The 17158-nt window shown below is 39.0% G+C and overlaps 1 protein-coding gene across 3 annotated transcripts in view; it reads right to left on the bottom strand.

The window, feature by feature from the left end:
* AZI2 (5-azacytidine induced 2) overlaps positions 1–14748 on the bottom strand; it is a 1152833-nt gene extending 1138085 nt beyond the window's left edge. For 2 of the 3 annotated variants that reach the window (XM_044064755.1, XM_044064753.1), the window contains exon 1: positions 14700–14747. The gene's annotated coding sequence lies outside the window, so the exon portion shown is untranslated. Of the gene's footprint in view, positions 1–14699 lie in introns of all 3 variants that reach the window. The other variant, XM_044064752.1, reaches the window with a different exon arrangement.
* Positions 14749–17158: the final 2410 nt, after the last annotated feature.

The following is a 17158-nucleotide window of genomic DNA, read 5'->3' as shown; positions in this document are numbered from 1 at the left end:
GTTTTTTTAAATTCTACTGTAAGAAGATTATTTGGATCAATGGAGAGATTTTCAGGAGGACAGCGATTTTTTTTTTTTGAGAGGCACTAACACCTCAAGATATCCTTAGTTGGTACCATGCATAATACAGACAAAGGATTTCCTAATAAATGTGGATGTACCTCCATGCCTCTCAGAAGTGCAGCACCACCAGTAAGGAGGGAATGCCGTCATTACTGTGAAACCACATTTCACTAACTACAACAATGCAGATAACACAGTCCTTAAGCTCACATTCTGTTCTTTTGGCTTCTAGCAGTAAGCTGAACTGCACTGGTATTTTTGAGCTAGAATTTGGAACATGGAGTAGAGTTTTGTCTAAAACATGGCTGTGAGTGTGAAGCAAGCATTTCTGCCAGCATACAAAAGGCAATGAGTCAAAAGGTGCAAAAACCAAAGTAGAGGGGACTTTTTATCATTTGGTCCCAGACAGACACACAATGGATCTCCCTAAAGGGGTACTAATTAGCAAGCCAATTACTACATCCAATTTATCTGTGAATTTAGGCATCATTCTTGGTGATGCCAAAATAGTAATCGGTACTAGTGGTTTACATTTCACACAGACACAAGTGATAAAAATCAACTGCGTCCCTCTGCATCTCCTATACAGTAGAGTACCTAAGGTCATTCATGTCCACATGGACAAACAAAGTGTCTCTGTTCTAGCTAAAAAGATGACATCAGTGTGACAAAAGTACCAGTGTAGGTTTCTGCCGTTTCCTTATGGCTTCCTGCACTATACTGAAAAATTCCCTTGCAAAGGTACTATAATCAAAAAGATGTTCGCAGTAAGACAGGAACTAAATCTGCTGCAGTTACGACTGGTTTAGCTTAGTTAAATACTATGGAAGTACTAGGTGTAGTCGCTGCAGTCCTTGAACTAGATAAGATCACAGGGAATACAAACACATATGCCAACAGTGAATGCATTGCTAAAATCTTCCATTGGTCAAAAAGAAGGCTTTTGGTAAATTTACATATTGACCTATGCCCCCCTCTTTTTTGAGAGCCATTAGTATTAGCACCCTCCTCAAATGTCAAATGTGGAGCTGGACTGAAGGATTTACATATTCAGTTCTTTTGCTGCTTACACTGACATTTCATATTTACTTTAAAAAGCTTCATCTTTTTTGCCCTGTTTCTTGTCCAAGTCCTTGCAGTCAGTCCAAAAAAAATTAAAAAGCTGAAATAAAACGGGCAACTACACATACAGTTCAGCCTTTTATTTTCTGTTTTGGTTACAGTTCTTTAAAGGAAATGGTAAACAGTCAAAAAGCATGAGCTACAACACACTGGAGCTAATGTGGGAAGTGAAAAAGTGGTAACAAGAAATAAAGAAAGCTCCTAGTAATGTTGGTTGTTTACTGGTGCTGTGCACACCATGCACAGTTACATCACACTGGTGTGAGACGAGCTGTCTTTCAGATAAGACTACATTGCAGCTAATGAAATTCTGTCTGGGAATGGAAAAGCATATAAAGTGGGCAAGCCCAAACTGTTAAGATTTACTTTTGCAATGACCTTCCCCCAAAGAAGCTTACAAATACATTGTAAAACAGATTTCCTTTCTCAGGCATTATCCTGTGCTGAATGGAAGCTTAAATAATATCCACAGTCTAAAGTCTGACATTTTTGCACAGACTACTGAAATGTTTTACTATGTTCATTGCTGTTAAATGGGGAAAAAACATAACAGTACCATTGGTAATTTATTCTTCATGCAAGATGTATATAAACTGAGTCCAGTAGCCCACACACACTGCTGGTAAACAGAAATTGTATGTAGTGTATAGTATAATATTCACTGGCATTAATTGTGTTCCTTTACAGTGCTTTACCATTACTTCTGAATAATTTTCTGTGACAGTGACATTTCCCACAACTTCCAAATACAAAAATGCAACTACTTAACTATTGCGCCTCCCAACAGGAAAACCACCCTAAAAAAACGGGCAACTGCACAAGGCCCTCACTTCATCATGCACTGAACAAAAATGCCCTAAGGAATCCAGAGCCATTTTGGTTATTACGCTATTCACAACTATGCTTTGTTTCTCAAACTTTTCCAAGCGTAACTAACTCAGCACATACGGAAAACAGCCAATATGTTCGATACATAGTATGTGTACTTGTAAAAAGCTTTTGCAACTAGATAAATCCCTGCTCATTTATTAGTTTCTACAAAGTGATAGGCAAACTATGCTTTGTCAAGAAACAGCACTAAAGTATCTTATCTTTACCCAATAGAGTTGTAAAAACTCTTACCTTAACCTTCTCATGAATTGGACATTTAAACCAAAATAATGAAGCTAAACCAGGCTGTAACATTTGATTTCAGGTGATCTACATAACTCACACGACTCAATGAAATTTGCCAAAGGCAGTCAGAAACAGGAAAAACAGATATAGCATCAGCTATATTTACCACTTCTGTTACCTGAACTTACCTTTATTGCTAGGTTTAAGGGCCAGTGATACAGAAACAATGAGTTTTGTTTTTGCAGTAACTTTGGATTCCTCCCAGTGCACTGTTCTCTGGCTAGGTTTAAGGGCCAGTGATACAAAAACAATGAGTTTTGTTTTTGCAGTAACTTTGGATTCCTCCCAGTGCACTATTCTTAAAGACTACCTACTGCCTTCTTAGTTAAACTGTTCTCTGGCTATTCCCCTCTGTGCCAATGAACATTTTACAAGATGACCTGGGGTAAAGCACCACAAGCTGATACAATACACAATTAATGTACTTGTTAGCACTTTGGTAAACAAATACATCTATGCTGCAAATACATATTATAGGACTAAGGTTCATAGGTAGGTACTAGGCTATCTGCCCGAGGGCATTTATAAGCCTAGCCAGAGTGTGTGTCGGCTTTCGCCGCCCCATTGATTAAATTAACTGAGCCTCTGTCAAGCAGAGCCAATGAAGTGATCCCAGGGGTGTACTTTGTTACCCATCCATTCGTCAAGGCTTCTCTTGAAGAGTGTTAGTGAGGGGCTCTGCCTAATGTAGTTAGGAATTTTGTTCCAAAGCATGGGGAGTCTCTGTGACAGGAATCTATCCCTCCGGCATGTTCCATTTATTGTTGTGGCGAGGTTTAGCTCACTAGAACGCGTGGCTCGCAGTGACTTGGATTTCTTTAGGTGGAGCATGTCCATCAATTCTGAGTTGGACATGGCTTTGTAAGTCAGGCACATATCACCTCTGAGTAAGCGATATGCCACTGAGTACAGCCGGAGTTTTTTTCAGTCGGGCTGCATAGGACATATGTTTGTGGCCAGTAATCCTCTTGGTGAGGTGCTTTTGTGGTCTTTCAAGCTTGTTGGAAGTTGTCTTGTGAGGTACATCCCAAATGGGGCATTGTACTCTATGATGGGTCTGATGAGTGATGAATAGAGGGGCACTATAACCTCTATTTCTAGATGCGAACCCCTTAGTAATTAGATGGACCACATAGAAGGATTTCCTAACTACTTTGGCAATATGATTGTGCAGGACAAATCAACACATACTTGCACCAAGTAAGTGAAAATCAGCAGCATTAGAGAGTTTCTTTTTGATACTGGGTGACAGTCAGTGCAAATACACAACTTGTGATTTCAGTGGACTAGATAAATATGACAGACTTAAACATGTACAGTATACCAGGAATAATGTTAAAGGTCTAAGCAGGATGAAACTGAAATAAAATATACAGTATACCATGAATACAGTATACCATGAATAATGTTAAAGGTCTAAGCAGGATGAAGCTGTTTTAGTTGCAAAAATTTCCTTGTAAGCCATGGAACACTAGAAAAGGTGAGTTATTAGACAAGCAAGCAATAAAGGCATTTTATTACAACATGAGAGAAGTGTCAAGAACTATGAAATCAGTCCAAATAATAAACAGCAGTAGTAACAGAGATCATCACTAAAATAATATAATGTTTATTCCACAAAATGCCGGATCAAGATGGTAATGGGAATGTAAAAAAGCAGACAACAACTTAGCAGTATGAGGTTGTTAGGTGAAGAAAGAAGAGGCAGAAGCAAAGGATCATCATGTCAAGAATGGCAAATGAGGTGGGGGCAAATCAGCTACTAGGATGGCTGAAGGTAAAAAAAAATACAAAAAGGCAGTATGATCCATTAGACCTGAAGAGGAAGACAGAATGACAAAAGAAGACAGACGGTGACACTGCTTATCATCTCTTTCATTTGTCTGATTCTGACCTATTTCTGTGACGCCTAAGGCGAGCTGCTGTTATGTTTTCACACAGCACACTGGGACCCATCCTGCCATCACATACCAGAGTCTCCACCTCTCTAGTGACCTTCAAAAGTATATGTTTACTGAAACAATGTGATATCTTGACACTAACTGTTGCATTCCTAAACTGTCTACCTTGACTGATATGGTCACATATGTTGGACTGTCAGATCAAACAAATGAAAAACACGATCATCATTCATGCTTGTCTTGTAAATGATGTCAAGGAGGAGGTTGCATATCTGTAAATAAAAGTTGTGGAAAACAAGACAAGTGATGAAAACCACTTAACTGGACCCCCCCTTTCTTGTGGTGGTGAAACTTCGGAGTTCATTACACTGAGCAAAAGTGCAGGGAAACGGGCTCCTACATAACAACTGTGAAGGGCCTTTGCACCCATACAAACCAATCTTCAGTCTCTTTGCATGACCTGCTTTGTCCTAGCTACTACTGCTTTCAGGTGGTGACCAGTCAACGTAGATCCATGTCAAATTAGACAGTACCATTCTGCATCATCAAAAGGCAGTGACAAAGGCTGCTAAGTAATTCCAACCTTCTGTTATCTCAAACTATGTTTATAACTTCTGGACATAACACTGCTGTACTGCTGCACAGATGAACTCTTCAGCCTGTGGTAGCCAATGTATGTACAGTCTTTGTTTATTTCCACATAAAAAAGGAAACTTAAAACTGTCAAAATTGGCTGCTTTTTTCTTCTGAGTATGTTTATGTTAAGTCCACTAATTTAAACACTATACTCATCCACTTATGGTGTACCACTATTTAGTAGTTTCACACGTTATTCCTTTGCAGCTGTTGCACACACATACCCTAGCCCAGCTGTCATACAGTGTATTCAAAAATTCTCTGTTACAACTACCACGATTTCCACAATGCACAAGGAGAGCCAATCAAAAAGACACTTACTTTAAAACCCAGGTTTGGCTTTACTGGTCTAAGTTATCTAAACCAACAATAAAGAGGATACAGGTTACTGTACAAAAGTAAACAACCTCAAGATTGAACCTGCTTTTTTCCACAAAGCTTGGTTGAAACTGCATGTTTTTATTCCTCCTCATCTATCTTAATTCTTTCACTCAATACTATTACGCAGCCGAGAGAAGTGTTACAGTGGCCAGATGTACTCTACATATACACAACTGTGACCCTGACACATCCAGACATTTATAAAGCAGATTAAAATGAAACACGAAAAAGGAAAAAAAAAAAACAGTGCATCACATACATACAAAAATCCAACTTTATAATACCACCATTCACCATGTACCCATATAACAGATAAGGATCACACAAGAAAGATTCAGCAGAAAATTATGCTAATACTAGAGATTGCCTGGTGTGCATGCCTCGGACAAGTTCAACAATAACAACTATTTCCTGCTGCTAGGGATGCACTTCCCCTTTGGTTCACCAGTTTGCTGTTCCAAATGCTATTGGTACACCAACTTTTGGTCCGACATCCAATAAATCTCCATTTGAATCAGTTTAAGTGTTTTTGTCACAGCTCAAGAAGTGTTTATTACTCATGTTCTGACAGTATCCAGGGTCTACGCCTCATTGCATATCTAACAGTGCAAAACACAAATGTTACAGAAATATGACATGCTTGACAGCTTACAGAGTACTGTCCATTCTAAACGGAACCAGTGACGTCTTAACGCATGGGCACCCTGGGCAGTTGCTCGGGGGCCCCCATGCTAATCTATGTGCTGTCAACAAACAAATTAATACTACACTATACTAAATTATAAACATTGGAAGATTTATGAAAATTATAAATATTAGAAAGTGCTGTACAGTAGAGTATCAATCATCTGAAACGTCAATTATACGAACACAGCCTTCCTAAAAGTAGTGTTTCTCCATGCATCACCTGTTCTTCCTACTGCTCAGACTTGTGTGTGTACATGTGTAAAATGCCCCAACTGGTGGTTGGTGTTACTTTGCTCAGGCTCAAACCCTGTACCTTACGTACACTGGCCTGAATTCTCTAACCATACCACCACTTGTGTTTCAAGGAGTTGAGTGCATGCTTCTCAATTGTCCAGATTTTCACAGAATGTCTGGAATTTCTGGCTCATACTTTAGGTCTGTTCCTCTTAAAATTTGTGGTTTTCTGGCAATTCAGTGAGGAATGAATTTGCTAAATACAGTAATAGCAACCATTTAAGTTTCCATCTTCCTACCTTTCAGAAAATGCATGGTAACACAAGACCTTTTATTCTAGCAAATTTCTAGGATTATACAAGCAATATTTAAAATGTGTCCCTTGTTTTGGGTCTTTTGTCCCCCCTCCCCCATAAATTTTGGCTTTTTCCAGATATCTTGTACTACAAAGTTGAGAGAGATGTGGTTGCGTATCAAGTGCATTTTACAAGGTGCTGAGAGCATCACGGAAAAGAAATTTAGCGCTGCTTATGCCAAGTCTGTTTACAATGTGCAACTGTTATTTAGCAAATTATATCACTCTTGTTCTACTGTATTTAAAAGCATTGTCAGTGCCACAACAGGTAGTATACTTACTTTTGATGCAGAAGGCTGGGAGTTCTACTCCTACAGTATGTAGATGGACTGCTGATGCGGTTTTTTATTTGGTTCAATTATATGTTTGATTATTTATTTATTTTTTTTAACACCTTTACTGAATTATCACTAGTGACATAGGCAAATTTGCACTCAAATAAAGGTAAACAAACTATATTAAACATTATTCTTCATATATATTGCTGTATGTCACATAACCTAATCAATATTTATTTATTTATTTTTTTTATTTTACATTTGTTGACCGGGATTGTCCGACTGAGCTGAAGAGCCCTTTTTCAGCAGAGGCCCAGGAAGGAAAGCTCCAACATAGTAAACAATTTTCATTATAAATTAGCATTAAACAGCAATGTTACAGGATTATTACAAGGCATTAAATAGCAATACAATGTTATACAGTATCAATAATCAGAAGTATAGCAAAACTATTTCAAAGATGTATAAAAAGAAATGTCATTAAGATGAATATAGTTTTTGGGGTAAGTAGTTACAAAAACCCAGTTTTATCATAATGTAGTTGCATGAAGGCATGACAATTACAATAGAATGTTTGAGGCGATTTGCTTAATAGATTTTAGAAGACAGTAGAAAGAGTAGTCAAGAAAGATTAGAGAGAGCTAGTGAGAAGAGTGAGTTAAAGGCAGAAAGCAGATTAAGGTATGAAAAGTAGGGGAAGTTTAAGGATGGAGAGTGCAGTGGCAGAACCAGTGACTTTTAAAGTGCTCTTTGGTGGCTGTCTCAAATTGTTTAGGGTGTGTAACGGTCCTGATTTCTAGTGGAAGCCTATTCCATGCAATAGTGGGGCGATAGCTGTACATGTTGTGTCCAACTTTAGATTTGGGTTTGTAGATTTGTTGTAGGTCTTGGTTAGAGCTTCGGAAAGGTCTGGAGAGAGAACAATGGGAGATGAGAGGGGATAGTGCTGGGCAGTAGGAAGGCTGGTATAGGACAGAATGGATGATCTGGAGCAGAGTGAGAAGAAGCTGGTGGGGTAATTCAAGCCCATTTAGGTGTTTTAGAGAGACACAGTGATGGGATTTGTAGGTTTGTTGGGCAGTAAATCTAGCAACCTTGTTGTAGGCAGATTTGAGTTTGGTCAGGAGTGCTGAGTTAAGATCTGTGAGAATTTGACACGTGTACATTAGACTGGGTAGAAGGTAGGTAAGAGAGAGTAATCTTGGCTTCAGAGGTAAGGAATTTCTTGTTACGGTAAAGGAGCCCTAGTTTTGAATGAGTCGTTTTGATGCAGTTAACATGCAAGTCAAATTTAAGCTGATCGTCGATGGTTATGCCCAAGAGCTTAGTGCTGGATTCAACCTGAATGGGAGTGTTATTAAGGGACTGCATGGAGAAGGAGGGTTTAATATTGTTGAACTTTTTAGGTAGGAAGAGTAACAATTTTGTTTTTTTAGGGTTAAGGATGAGCTGGTTGTTGGACAGCCATGTTTCAACAGAGTTAAAAGATGCCCGAGTAGCTGAGAAGAGCTTAGAGGGAGAGTTGGCTGTGGTGATGACTGTAGAGTCATCTGCGTATTGCACTAAAAATGACTGAGGACAGGAGGTATAGAGCTGATTAGTAAAGATATTAAAAAGTAAAGGCCCTAGGATAGACTCTTGAGATACACCCATTTTTACAGGGAGAGGAGGGGAGAGTGCAGAGGGCCATCTCACTGATTGAGATCCATCAGTGAGTTAGCTGGAAAACCATGCAACAGTATCAGAGAAGTTGAGGTTATGCAGTTTGTGCAGCAGAAGGGAGTGTGAGACAGTGTCAAAAGATTTTGAGAGGTCCAAGAATAGGCAAGAAATAAGTTTATGGTCATCCATGGCTATAGACACAGTGTTGACGAAGGATAATAGAGCTGTAGTGGTGCTATATTTGGGATTGAAGCCGTGTTGAGTGGGTGTAAGCAGATTTTCCTGTATTAGATACTGCATAACTTGTTTATGAATACATTTTTCTAGTACTTTAGAGAGAGGGGAGACGGATAACGATAGGTCTAAAGTTGGAAATATCACAGGAGTTATCTCCTTTGTGTATATGTAGAGTGCACCATTGTTTCCAGATGGAAGGGAGTTTAGATTCAGAGATACAGCGATCGATTAGGACAGATACAGGGAGAGCAAAAGAGACAGCTGCTAGGAGAAGAAAAGTGGAAGGAATATTGTCAGCTGATGCCGAGCATGGTTTTAATTTAGAGAGTAGAGTTTTGATGTAGCTAGTAGGCAACAGGTTTGAGGGAGAAGGTATTTGAGGAGATAGTATTAGGATTAGGTTCAGAAAAGTTAGAGGAGTTTGGGTTAGGGTTCAGTAGCTTAGATATTGAATCAATAAAACAGGTATTGAAGATAGTGGCAGTTTCTTCAGATGTCTTGTCTGGGCATGGACTGGGGGAGCAAAGATTACCGGGATGTAATATTTGGTTAAAGTTCCAGAATTTTTTAGGATTAGATTTTAGGGCTGTGGGAGGTTTGCTATAGAAGTCCTTTTTATCTTTATTTATGTGTTTTTTGTCAGATTTCTGAGTTCTTTATATTTTTGCAAGTCTGCAGGGAGCTTAGTTTGTGACCATTTTTCCATAATTTGTCTCTAGTTATCATAAGGGTATGAGTGGCTTTAGAAAGCCATGGGCATATGGGGTCTATATTAAAACACCGAACATTTAAAACGTTGAGTGTTCTAATATCGACCCATTTTCAGCGAACGCTGAAAATATCAAAGAAGCAGAAAACCAAATTCTTTCCTAGGGAAATAATTCGATTGTCCGTTTCTGTTGCTTCGGTATTTTCAGCGCTCTGTTGGAAAGTTATGGGTCGGGTTCAGGTAAGTGTGCGATTGAGTGCAGGTTAGATATGTGTGCGATTGCGTGGACATGAGGGTTATGGCGGGTTAGGTGAGTTAGGGTTAGGGCGCGGGTTAGGCATGTGTGTGATTGTGTGGACATGAGGGTTAGGTGAGTTAGGGTTAGGGGGCGGGTTTGGTGAGTGTGCAATAGTGACGGACCTTAGGGTTAGGGTTTGGGTTAAGGTAAGTGGATAGTCAGTATGTGTGTATAGTTTAGTGTAGGGTTAGGTGTAAGATTTTAGGTGTATGTGTGTGGATTGCTATTTGTTTGGTGTGCTTGTGTTGTGTGCGTGTGTTTTGGAACAGCAAATTTTTTCCCTAGGAAAAAATTTGCTGTTCTGAACGTTCGATGTTTGGTATTTTTGATTGGAAGCGTTCGATATTAGAACACTCAACATTTTGAATGTTCGGTGTTCTAATATAGACCCTTAATTCGGACTTTGCAAGGGGGAATAAGTGAGTCTAAGATGCTAAGGAAAGAGGAGTTGAAAGCTAGGACTGCTTCTTGTAGTGGGAGTTAGGTAAGGAATTTCCAGTTTACTTTTACATAAATTATTCAATTCCTGCCTTTTTTAAAACAAGAAGCATCTTTATTAAACCAATTTAAGTCCTGTCACCTTTTAGACCTCATTCCTCCCTTGTATGTATTGTTTCCACAATTTCCATTTTTCTTGTGTAGTTTGCCCCCCCCTTTTCTAAAGATCTCAATTCCAATTGTTTTAATTCACTACTTCCAGTATACCTGGGATTTAATTTCCATTAAATTGCTTTTTTGGCAGCCACCATTATTAGACACAGCAAGGTCTTAGCATGTCTAGGCAATTCTGGCTCTATCATAGCTCAGAAAAATCATCTGCCAACCCAGCATCTGGCAGTGCATCTCACAGGGAATACTGAAAGTCCTGGAAATATGGTCCCAATTACCTCTTTCTTCCCCTTGACACCTCCAACATTTACTGTCTGCTTGAAGAAAAATTCTCTGGTGTCTGCTTGGGGGTATAAAAATATCTATGTAAACATTTCCAGGCAAAAATCCTAAATCTTCTAGTTTTTGTTGCATATTTGGGAGACATGCATATATCCTCCCATTGTTTCTTTGTGAATTGCTTAGCCATGTCTATCTTCCCAATCCCTTTTAACCTCCTCTGATTGATTCTTATAGTATGATTATTACAATAATACCATACTGTGCCATCTGCGTCTGCATGGTTTACAGGTTGTATCATTAATTTGTTGAAATTTTTGTGCTTTTCAATGCTCCCGTTACATTGTTCAAATGTTTATGTTGACTAATGTTTGCTGTACAGGATTTTTTTTAATGTTTAAACACCAACTTTGTTGGAAGTATCACTAAATACATGTTTAATTTTATCGGTCATTTTCATTTTTCATCTTGTGAGTGGTTGTGTAAGGTAGGGGCCCCAGTGCAATGCTTTGCCTTCGCACCAATAATGCTGTTAAGACGGCCTTGGATAGAATATGCTTTGTAAGACAGTAGTTCTTGAGAGGTTTGAGACCACTAAAAGTAGACGAAAGGTGCAATTCCATGGTACACTTAAATCATGCCATAGTCATTCCACAAAAACGCACAAGTCTTAATGGGGGGAGGGTTAAATCATTGCAGGCTACATTACAACATCAGAAAAGGATTTATTCTTGTATAACTCAAGCAACCTTCAATATTTCTGCTAAAATGCAACTTGCTTTATTCTGCTTCCTCAGGATTATTCTGTACCATGACAGTTTTGAAGTTGTGCTATCTGCTAGTGTTATGCAACACTTCAATAGCAATGCCACAGGTACACTAGTGAAGTGATAACTATCACTTTCACACCAAGAGTCTTGGCCAATAAACTCTCTGTATTTGAGAAAACAATGTTACTTCAACAACCACATTAAACACATAATTCAAGGAAAGAAGGATGCAAAATAAAGACTGTCATAAATATTTCTAACAGAGGCAATACTACACAATGTTATGCAACACTGAAAAAAGACCTGCACAGTGCAAAATGAAGTTGATGACTAAGCATTCACAGTCCGTTACAGTTTTCCTTTAAAGAGCAGAGCTGCTTAAATCTGTAGAGTTTTCTGTAAAACAGAACAGACATGAAGCATGTCAGCTACCTGAAAAGCAACACAATACTTACAAAAGTGGGAAATGGACAAGAAACATCTTCCCACAGGTTTAAAATGCCTGTCTAGGGGAAGGCCACACTGGTAGCAAGCCTTGTATGGTGATTCAGTCTTGGGTATCCCCCAGTAGTAGACTCCAGTTTTTCAGTTGGATCCCAAGGTGTTTTTGCTTCCAAGAAGGTTAAAGGCACAATCTTTCCAAAATCCCCTTGTTTGATTTTGGACCTCCTCCCAATTGGTCATGCCAAATACACCTTTCATGGCAGACACCCATAGGGCATCCTCATAAGGTGCCCAAACCATTTCAAATGACTCTTCTACACATGCAGGAGCAGTTGCTAAACTTGAAGGTCTATCAGCAGTGGCTATACCCACAGGCCCTCCTGAACTGACATGCTTTTCACTTGTCACAGACAGTGAGCCCATACAGCTGCAAAAAAAACTAATTTTTGCTGATTTTATACTTTTATTCCATCGTCCTTTCAGCCACTGTCCAGAGCTTGTAAACATACAGGCCAGCACAATGTTTACAGCAGTACTGCTGGCACTGGTCAATCTCTTAATTCCTTCTATCCTCCTTCATGAACAAGACTCAAAGACATTTAAATTCATGTACCCGAGAAAACTACTCCACCTTACCTGCAAGACAGCAATCCATTCTTTCCACAGACAAACATGACTTCTAAACTGGAATTCTAACTTTCATCTCAAGTGCTGCACAGTCGGCAGCAAATAGCTAAAACGATCACACTCACTTGAAGCCACGAGGACATAATTTGCAAACAGATATGCAACCCTTATCCCCAAGTCCCCATACTGGATACTCTTCTAGACCTTTCATCTTGACGACAAAAGAAAAAACAATGACAATCAGGAAAGGAAGAGAGAGACAACTTGGAGGGAGTCCTACAGCCACCCAGCACAGATGTATTAGGACAACTTCAAGAATGCAGTCACAACTCCCACTCCTCAAATACAGAGGCCCAATGGATCAGTGTAGTGACTATTTAAGTTTAGTTTGAAAATATTCTTCAAATCGATTTTTCTTACAGATGTTAACCATTACTTTCAGACAACTGCTGTGCAAATAGTGTCTCCAAGATCTTCCACCACATTAATGAGGATGGAGGTGTTAGTTTGAACAGAATATGCAACAGGGGATTTTAAATACTCTCTCAAGGACTGTAATAACAGCTGAAACAAAAAAAGTCTCAGAAATAATATATGGAAATCTGCTATACTGAAAAATCCACTTTCACAATGACATTTTCTGTAAGTTTGTTTGTTTGTGTCTTTTGGCTTTTCCCGGTTAGGGGTCGCCACAGCGGAAACTCCAGTCCGCTAATGATTGGCAGTAGATTTTTACGTACTGGCTTGCCGGGCCCAATGCACAACCTTCAACAAAGGAACGCCCATTCACGCATGTCACCACACAGAAGACGCTCTAACTGAGAATCGAATGGGCAACGTCTGTGAGGCGACAACGCTACCGCAGCACCACCACCGCAGTATGTGCATAATTAATCCACAAACTAATGTAAAAATTCAAAAGGCAAATATTGTCTATAACACTTTAGACAAAGCCTACAGCTAAGTAAAACAGTCACAGCGAGATGCAAGCATTTCAAAAATGACACGTATACCCTGCTTTGTCTCATTCATGCTTTAATGTCCCCTTTCCTGAAATCCATGGGATAGTAGCAGATGTTCCACAAACAACAACAAATTAATAGCTGGATACACTCAGTGCTTTTACAGAGGATATAGAATTTCAACAAACAATATATAGACACAAATTAGTAAGCATCTGTTAGTGGTGACTGCTGACTTGCACAAGGGCTACAGCAACACGATGGAGAATGAGACAGAAAATACACCAGAGGCAGCACAGATAGTACACAAATGAATCCTTTCCATCCCTCTTCTTCCTTCCATTCTTCTCTGTCCCACCTTTTGTTTGTATTCCACACATTCCTTCCTTCCTTCAATAGTACAATATCTAAGCAGGCTCCAGTGGCACAGGTAAATGGCACTAAATACAATGCTGGTGACTTGGAATCAACTACTGCAGCTAGATAACCAAGCAGCAACCTGATGAGGCTGGATGAAGCCACTACACCCCTTCCAACCGGTGGACTCCAGGGTAGAGCAACTTGCAGGATATGAACAGTACACACAGATGTTAATATTCTGCCTAGTTTTATAGTGTACTGCATTACTCACCATAACACTGCCTGGATGCACTGAATGGGAGTTAATTATGCAATGGGATATAGGTAATGTCCCACAGGTTTTCTGAATGTGGATGCCTTGCTCCAAAAGACACAAAGATTCCTCTCATGACAGACTTAAGAGGTTCGACACAGGCAAGTATAGTCAAAGTTGGGATGCAAGAAAAATCATGACTAAAAAAAGATAGGCAATGCAATGCTCTACAAGTTCAGTCTCTCACCTTCAGAAACATTTGCTTTTGCAAATCTTCAAGTGTTCATAAGAAATTTGACTGTATAAACCTGCCTCACAAAACCTGCTGCTGCACTGTCTCAGCAAAAATATACACTCTGTAATAATGAATTTAAGTAGTAATGATAATACAGAAAATATTACGCCTGCAAGATGGTGTTCAGGGTACATAAATACAGGCACAAACACGCATACGTTTTTACTCAAAAAAAATTCTGACCAATCTCATTGATGTTGCTTGTATTATTCATTAATATTTCTTTTACAAAATATTGTACAGATATATTGTATTCTGCAGACAATGAGTGGATGTTATTCTCTTACCACCTCAGACCTCATACAGCTACCTCAACACATCAGGGTCTCAACATTTTTATTTTTAGCAGCATTGCAGTTACCTTTTCAGCATTATTCCATCCATCTGTTATCTGATACAACAGGCATCTAAAGAAAACAAAATAAACTATGTTAAATTGTTTAAAATCTCTGGAAAACAGCATGACTGGAGAAATGTTATTCTGTGAACAGATTAGTACATATGTATTTAGAAATGTACTCATATGAACAAGTGCAGTCTAAGTGATTGTTAACGTAAATAAGTCAAAATATGAAGTGTCCTTGTTTTGCCCACCTTGGGAAATAATGTAAAACAAATCTGCATACATATAAATATTCATTTCTTTTCTCACCCTAACACTAGGATGATGACAAATTCTCCTCTATTTCCCTTTCTTTCCACAACTGGGAGCCCTGATAAAATCCCTAATGCCACCAACAACAACAGCCCTGCTTAGGACACTGCAGCAGAATGTGGGCATTATTACAGGGGAGGTAATTTAACAGTTATCGCCTACTCAAAATCTAGCCCTTCCATTATTTATATACAATGTACTCAGGCTTCACACTAAAACATGTCTGTTCCTGTGTACAGGAAGAATAGCACAATAATCTCCTAACTTCCACAAGGAGTCAACACTGCTCAAGTCTTTCTACTCCCTCTCATTGGGATGATGGAGCAGGAAATCAGCTCTTATTTCACCACCTCAACTAACCCCCCCAACCCAGCCAGCTGATCCCCAATAACATTGCTGGCAGCACAATCTGTACACCAGAAGTCAGATATCAATACTTACTGCAAAAGCCAAACTGCGGATCTCACTGGTACAAACAGGGATAAAAAGTGGAGTTTCTTCTACTCCTGTTGTGCGTCATAACTCATGATGAGAATTACAAGTTGCACAATTCAGAAACTGAACAATCCCGCACCATATTGTACCACTTTTTTATAAAACAAATATGGACTTTTGTAGTCAAAGATAGTACACATGGAACTTTACGAAAAATAAAGTGCAACTTAAAACCACTAAAAGAAAATAAGTATCAACCATGATAGATCTGCAAGAGAGGGAGTCTATCCTCTATAACTCAAATGGCTGACTGCGCATTAATGTTTAGCAATACAAACTTTTCCCAGGCTAAGTACTTTGTCCACACTATAATGCATCTCTATGCTCGCCCTCTCTTTACCTGAAACTAGCTGCACTGTGACAAACAAAACCATCTAAGCTAAGGTGGAGGAAAGGAGGAGAGACATCGCTTTACTATTTTATATGACTGAACCCATTCTCAATAACTTTGTAGAACAGAGTCTCAAGCTTTCCCTACTGGGTGGACTGGTATATTTGCACAGTGACAACAGTACTTTTATTGAGTGGCTTTTCTGCAATTTTGTTAGGTCATGTTTTTTTTTTTTTTTTTTCAAAACCACTCTTTACACTGTGTTTTACTTGTATTCTGCTTTTAACTGCATTTTAAAACTTGAAAAGAGACCACAGCTCTGTCTCTTGTGAGTCAGACAGAAATTAGAACAGGTCAATTAAGGAGTCGCACATAAGTTAGAACAGGCCAGTTAAGGTTAATCATCTGTGAACTGAGTGAGTGGAGCTAGTAACTAAAACTTCTATTTAAGGGGTAAAATAAAACATTTCAAAGCTTTACTGGAAAAGCTCACACAGACTCTGTTACAGCTTGGCGAGAGGGAAAGGTTAGTTTGCTTTTGATTTCTTGCACTTTGTACTACTTTGTTGCCTTTTTCTATTTTGTATGCTGTGATTTGTTGTCTTTACACTGTGTTTGACTTGTATTGTGCTTTTAATTGCATATTAAAACTTGAAGAGAGACAGAATTTTTCTCAGTATCCTACCATGTTACTGCTCTGTTCTTAAATGCCACCGTCTTTCTAGTTGCCTACCCCTTATGTTAATTTGACCATATATCACCTTCCCTCTTTCCTTTCACCTGCTGGTGTGAGTAAGCACAAAATTATCACTTTGTGAAATCATGCCCCCTCAACTATTAACATTTAATGGCCATCCCACTGTATTCCATAGTACCAGAAAACAAAAGTGCCCACCCCCTTTCAATCTATCTTGTTATTTTAAAAATAGTGTCTCTCCACTTAGCTAAAACTTTAAGTTATTCACTTTCATATCAAACTTCTTAGTGCACACTGCAGTATTTAGGATAGTAAACAATTTTGTTCAGCTTATCTTTAAACATCTGCAAGACCACTAGTTATTGGAGAGCCCACATTTTGCCTCTCAGCAGTCATCTCAAGATTAGTGCTACTGTTCTCTCCTGCTGACAGGAGTACAGGGACATTTCCTGGAGACTGCTGATTACCAGAAAGCCTAATAACTGCTTCATATGTGACAGCTTGGAATCTGTGCTTATATTCTGATCCTGGTGAGAGGAGGAGTAGAGTGTATTGATTCCTGATAGTTTCTGGTTGGAGAGTGAGTGTCTGTGCTTAACGTAACTGACTGGTCTGGCTGCTATTCAAGGAATCTAAAAGAAA

This window comes from Protopterus annectens, chromosome 3.part0 (assembly GCF_019279795.1).
Source record: "Protopterus annectens isolate FY-2018-M chromosome 3.part0, PAN1.0, whole genome shotgun sequence".
Taxonomy (NCBI): domain Eukaryota; kingdom Metazoa; phylum Chordata; order Ceratodontiformes; family Protopteridae; genus Protopterus; species Protopterus annectens.
Note: the sequence above shows the minus strand (reverse complement) of the source record. Positions and strands in the feature narration are given on the sequence as shown.